The following is a 7,086-nucleotide window of genomic DNA, read 5'->3' on the forward strand; positions in this document are numbered from 1 at the left end:
TAATTGCCCAAATTAGGGTTTTATTGGCATTAGGGTTTCCCAACCCAAATATTAATCCATTTATCAAGTTGTTGGGCTTTTAGGTCAATTAGAGCTTTAATGGGCCTATTAGGCCCACTTGAAAATTATTAAGCCCGTTAGGGTTTTATTGGGTCAATTAGGGTCCATTAGGGCTTACAAGGCCCATTAGGGTTTCAAACACCCTAAACGAATCGAACTCAATGAGGCAAGCACACTGCCACCCGACACGGCGGCCGTGGTGGTTAGGGTTCCTTTCTTTCATTATTTCACTTTCTGATACATTTTACACGACTTTACTCTCAAAATAAACACATACTAAACAAATAAACACACACATTAATCTAACACACACACACAACCACCTTGACGGCAGTCGGCGGTAGAGAGCGGCAGCCACCACCTCATGATGGTGGCAGTGGGGTCTTTCTTCGGATCTCCGACCAAGCAGTGCTCATATAGCCTCAAACCACCACATCATATGAGCACAACACCACCATGCCCACTTCTGGCCGTAAACAAGCCCAACCACTCCCCGTAGTGGCGCAAAACGACGGTGAGGGTGTAAAATGACGGTGGCAGAGGCGACACACGATAGGTCCAGTCGTGAACGGAAATTAAGAAGTGATTCCGGCCGGGAAACGATGGCAATCCGTCACCAAGACATGACCACATCCGCGCCATAACCTCCAGCAACATCAACGATGTTTCTGGCGTCTAACACCGAGAGGAATGACAGGGAAGAGAGAGATATGGCAGTACCCGGTCATGACGATGGTCCTCGATGCTCACGGCTTCATCGGCAATTAGATAGCGGCAGGGTAACGGCGGTGAACGTGGGTTGAGGCAGCAACCCAACCGTAAACAGCAGCAGCACCAACAAACGAGTTTTCCGATTTCTTCGTGCCTTCATGTCTTCACCGGCGACGAAATAAGGTGGCTGATCAGTGGTCCTTCAGCGGTGGCGATAAGATGACGGTTGGGAGAGAGAGCAAGAGCAATAGGGGTTGCGGCTGGAGGATGAATGGGGAGTGGGGTGACGGCCGACTTCCTCCTTAGGGTTAGGGTTTGTCAACCTTTAAATACCCGGCTCCATCAAGTTGTTTACCATAATGGCATAAACAATCCCCCTCCATAAAATTCTTTCCAAAACAGCTCTCATATTTACCTATTACACCCTTGATCTCAGAATTCTTTACATAATTAATCCAACTGTTACTAAACAACCCCTTAGTCTCCAAAATCTTTTCAAAATAAATCCAAATATTACTTTTTAAGCCCCGAATAATCCGACTTTCGCAAGGTTCTAGAACCTAAAGATGAACTAATTTCCTGCAACAAGATCACATCTATTCCGTCCGAATTCCGCAGGTGAACGAATTCAACAAGACCACATCTACTCCGTCTGAAATTTGCTGTCTTGAGATGGTCTGAATCCATGACAGACTACTCATACTGAATCCTTATCGTTGAATCCAATTCGTTTATCCCTCAACTGGCCGCTCAACTTCTGATAACTCGGGGTCCCCAAAATAAAATAGGCTCACCGACCTAATTATCCCTGCATATCACTTATACTCGGCCAAGGTTTAGATAATCCCGTTGTGAGTGACTTGTCACTTACCAGTCAAGCAGCTATTACGTTCGCATATGAAACCTAAAACACCATTTCTAATACTGCCCAATTGCTGAAACTGCCCGAAAAAAAAAAGCATGCTGCTACATGACTGCTTTCCAAAATCTTCCGAGGCGTGCCTGGTCTCATTTCGTCCGCCAATCATCTGAATTATAGGACTTCAGCCTGGCTGTAGGGCCAAAGGACTCCTCCACTTAGTCGCATGACACGACTTTTGAACGAAACCCTTCTCAAAAACCAGTTGCCACTAGTTGTCATGTCACTGTGACTCTAACAACTTCATAATCTAACCGATTGGTTACAAGCGTCGAACCCTGACGTCACCAACTTTGATGCTAGAAGTGATTGCTTCCTGACCATTGGTAGCCTTATGTCACGAATGACCTTAAGCAATCCACTGACTCCTTTCTCTCGTAGTCGTATGGCGCTCCTACAGTCTTATCACCGGCTTAACTAGGTCTAATCGGTCTGGGTAATTTCAAAATCCAATCCGTTTTTTCCATAACCTCACTGCTACACCTGAACTGGTGGGTACTATTGTTCCTCCCGCGTCCTAACAACACGCTCTTGCCATCTACTAATCAAGTGAAGACTGTAGCTACATCCACAGACTTACATCATTCAAGTACTATCTGCTAACCCCGTTGATGCTACGGCTACACCTGCAGACTTACAACACTACCATACTATCTATCCATTAGTGAATGCTACGAATCCTCCGTAGTCTTACAACACTTCCATACCAACTGACCATTAGTGAATGCTACGGCTCCCCCGTAGCCTTACAACACTTCCATACCAACTGACCATTAGTGAATGCTATGGCTCCCCCGTAGTCTTACAACACCCTCAACCTAACACAATCGTAACCCAATACCTTACCCTAGTCTATTGATTCCAAACGCATACAGAGTCAAGCACGCACTCGACCAATCACCCGAACTGAACTCAATTTGTGACTGGAGCCCCAACCCGTCTCCCCAAATTCTGTTATCAAGCCCCCAAGAATATGCGATTCACATGACGGGGAGTCTTACTGGACTCCAAACTCGCACAACCCTCAACCAAATAGCCACTTGGGCTGCCATTTTCCCTCGATAGTGACGAGAAGCCTATCCCGGTCTCATACATGTCTCTGTCCTGAATACCTATGCGGTTCTCCCCCACTTAGATTCGACCGAGTCTTTGCAATATATGAGGTTTGAAGGATTCCCGATCCTTCTTACTCTTTAATAACCAACTCCTGACAACCTGTTTCTCGTCCGTGCGAGTGCTCTATTACGGGCCCAAATCCCCAAGGACCACACACTCCTAAAGATCAGATAAACGCTTCCCGAATCCCAGCGAGACTAATAATCTCAGACGCCTTGAATTGATGCCCCACCTATATCTTGAGGTTCGAATAACTGATGTCTAGGCCATGGCCTCAAGGGTAAACCACTTCCCTAGGTGCTTCTAAAAGCCGACTCAAGCATAATGGTCGAGTCACCAATCCTGTCCGTAGACTTTCCGCATCATGTCCCTAAACCGATCTTGACCCTAGACCCATATAATATCGAGCGCTCCAAACCAGCAAAGAGGGAAACAATTTTTCACTAACCATCCTATAACTCACGGTATGCAAATGACATATGACAAATGTTTGGATGTGTAGACCAAACACAAACGGGGCAACACACCTAGAGGTACACTTAGTAAAACCCTCAAAGCAAAAACTCCCTTGTGCAACTTCCTACAAGTACCGCACTAAACCAGGCCCTACTGGCCTCTCACAACCGACTCGAACCCTTATGCCCCCTTCCGGGACCCTCCAATGTATGCACCTGATATGATTCCCCTCTTCCCAATGTGCTCCACATCAATCCTTGCTCTCGAGCTCTAGAAATCATATCAATCAGGGTCTCGCACCCTAGCACACTCACCAGCTCAATCGTCAATGGCTGAACTGCAATAGTTGGAGTAACCTCTGCTCTATACTGGGCTACTAACCATCCCTAAGACCTCGTCTCCCAATCCATAAAGTGCAATAGATCGCATAATCAATCATTTCCGCTTGATACAAGAGATCCAAGGCGAACTCAAAATCCTGGTAGTCCTTCCACTATCTGGCTCACTACCAGAGCCGGGACCGAACCCTGGTCTTTCTCCTTGCATGCTTATCCGCATTCCGCATAGCAACCATTCCCATATTCTAATCATAATCAAGGATTCTCCTTCACAGGCTTCCTAGATTCTCCAAGACTCTCACTGATTCGAGTATGGATCCTGCTCGAGCTAGAGAACCAATTCCTAATTTTGAAGAAAGGAAGCATGTCCATCGATGAATACACCAACAACTTCACGGAAAAAATGGAGTTTGCTTTGCACCTTGTCCCAGACGAGTTGACAAAGGTTGAAAAGTATGCAAAGGGACTTCCTTGGGAATATGTGTAACACCCAAAGTTTGGAAAGCCAAGAAAAGAAAGAAAACCACAATTTTAAGGGGAGACTCGGCGAGTCCAAGGAGGGACTCGGCGAGTCCGAGCGGGATCCGGGTTGAGGTGTAAGCGACCAACTCGGCGAGTCGGCCAAGGTGACTCGGCGAGTCTGGTCTGAGCAAGGAAAACCCTAAATTCGGGACTTGGAGCTTATTTAAACGTCTCATTCTCTCCCCTAGGGTTCCTTTACTGCCTCTCTACCACAGAACACTAAACCCTAGCCGCCATAATCATTTTGGAGCAAGATCTACCCTTAGTGAAGCTTTTGAAGCTTGGAGAAGGAAGGAAGGCCTTGGAGGTGCAAGAAGGGACTGTAGATCCGGGATTGAGCAGACATTTCAGACCAATTGGAGGTAATAAGTTGTTGCTTGGACTCCCTTTGCACCTAGATCTATTCTTATGTGTGAGTTTTGGACATTTTTGGTATGATATGTAACCATTTCGAGTTAGAGGTCCAGATCTGAGGTTGCTACCTCAGATCCATGCTTGTTTTGGTCTAGAATCCCCTAAAGTATCAGCCCTTGGTATGTTGAAGATGTATGTTTGCCATAAACCCTAGTTTAATGTGTTTTGAGCCTAGATCTCTTAATCTACACGTAAAGATTGCCACTTTACGTAGGGGATAAGCCTTAGAGGTGTGGATCTATAAGTTGGAAGCCCTGTTTGGCTCGAAAAGTCACTGCATGGATTAAGGACTGAATAGACTCGGCGAGTAGCTTGAAGATGAGGAGGAACTCGACGAGTGGGATGAACAGCTCGTCGAGTCGGATGAAGTTAGGCATGAACTCGGCGAGTCGGAAGAACAACTCGACGAGTTGGTTGAAGATTGCCTTGGGCTCGGCGAGTCTATTCTTGGACTCGGCGAGTCAGGTCGCGAGACCCCAAACCCTTCGAGTTGAAACTCGAATCAGTGAGTCGGGTGGAGACTCAGCGAGTTAGACAGGTCAGGACTCGGGAATAGTTGACTCGGCGAGTCATGGACTGACTCGGCGAGTCGAGTCGCGAATAGAAAGACCCTGAGCATATGAACTCGGCGAGTTATTAAGTGGACTCGGCAAGTAGGGTTGACCTGGAAGGTTGACTTTGACCAGGATTTTGACCTTGACCAGAGTTGACCTAGTTGACCTTTGGATGTCAGTTGGACTAAGTGTGATATTGACATTGGTAGCTCGAGGAGCTAGTGGAGCAGCAGTTCGGAGTCAGAGGTCAGGTAGCAGTCAAAAGGATTAGCAACACCAGTTTAGCAGTCTCAGGTGAGTTTCCTTCCAGTAGGAACGGGTCTAAGGCCACAATGCCGGCCCGTTCAGTTAGCAGTAGTTTCAGGACTTCGGTCTAATACAGTAGTTAGTATGTTTGACGCCTCCGTGGCTCAGACAGGGTTTATGTGTTCATGCTAGTTGATATGTTATGCTATGCTATGTCCAGTCAGTCAGCTTCGGACTTCGGTTCGATGTAGGGGACAAGGTTCCAGTCAGTTAGCTTCGGACTTCGGTTCAATGTAGGGGACAAGGTCCCAGTCAGTTAGCTTCGGACTTCGGTCCGATGTAGGGGACAAGGTCCCAGTCAGTCAGCTTCGGACTTCGGTCCGATGTAGGGAACAAGGTCCCGGTCAGTCAGCTTCGGACTTCGGTCCGATGTTGGGGACAAGGTCCCGGTCAGTCAGCTTCGAACTTCGGTCCGATGTAGAGGACAAGGTCCCAATCAGTCAGCTTCGGACTTCAGTCCGATGGAGGGGGCAAGGCCCCAGTATGTGCTTTATATGTTATTGCATGGTATGTGGTAGATTGGGGGAGCTCACTAAGCTTCGTGCTTACGGTTTTCAGTTTTTGGTTTTAGGTACTCAGTTTTTTTAAAAAGAGGAGCTCGGGAAGATTGCAGTGCACACACCATTTGTTCAGTCTGGGATGTTTATACTCTGATATATTTGACAGTTGTTAAGATATTTTGAGATGAATTCTTTATGACTCTTATATGACGTTTGATGAATATGGTTTTATTACTTATTTTAAAACGAAATTTTTGGGTAGTATTTTTGGGTCGTTACAAGTTGGTATCAGAGCCTTGGTTTGAGGGATTCGGGCGCACTCCCGAGTGTGTCTGAACCCAAACTAAGGAAGTGGTATTGAGTTTTCAAAAGAAAAACCATGATTACAAAAGGATTTTGAGAAAAGAAAACAATTTTAGAAAAAGTATAAAGAAAAGAGTTTTAGAAAAAGCGAAAAGAGTTTTGAAAAGAGAAAAGGGTGTGGTGCATGCAATCAGCCGAGCTCAAGTAAGTACCCCAAAATACCCATACAAGTTTACGTTATGATTATCAGTCGATAGAACAACATGCTAGAATAGGACTAAGGATCTATGGATGATGCCTTATGTGCCTGTTATTTGTGCTTTTGAGCTGCATAGTAGTGCTGATTAGACAGTAGTAGGATAGCCTGTTTAGGTTATGCCTGAGTTATGAGTTTGTGTTGCATGCTAGTTCAGATTCTTTCTATGTGGATATGATTGCTGGAGTATGTTATGGTTAGATTTTTCCCTTGTTCGAATGCTACTTGCTTTGTGCATTGTAGGATTATGAGTGATGGGAGTTAGCCATTAGGTGGATACGACACGTCCCGTGCGATCAGGGTTGAATAATCTCAGAGTGCTGGATTTGGTTCTATTGCGCAGCTCTTGTTTGAGTCCAACCATTGTAGGGACGAGTCTTTTACTTGAAGGATTATCTGAGCCTCGTCGCATGTGATGGTATCCAGGTGATGGCTAATTGGCATCACGAGGAGACCTTCAGTAGCTAAGGACTGGTTTGAGTTAAGTCAAAGGTTTCCCTAGGGTAAGCCTAGGATAAGATAGTGTTGGGAGCAGTAGTAGTGGTTAAGGGATGTGGTGGAGTCAAAGCAATTCCTGAGGAAAGTACGGATAGATGTGGAAGGTAGTATGGGCCCGTACTACTGAAAGCAG

Source organism: Lactuca serriola, chromosome 5 (assembly GCF_051521515.1).
Source record: "Lactuca serriola cultivar US96UC23 chromosome 5, Lser_US96UC23_V15, whole genome shotgun sequence".
Classification (NCBI taxonomy): domain Eukaryota; kingdom Viridiplantae; phylum Streptophyta; class Magnoliopsida; order Asterales; family Asteraceae; genus Lactuca; species Lactuca serriola.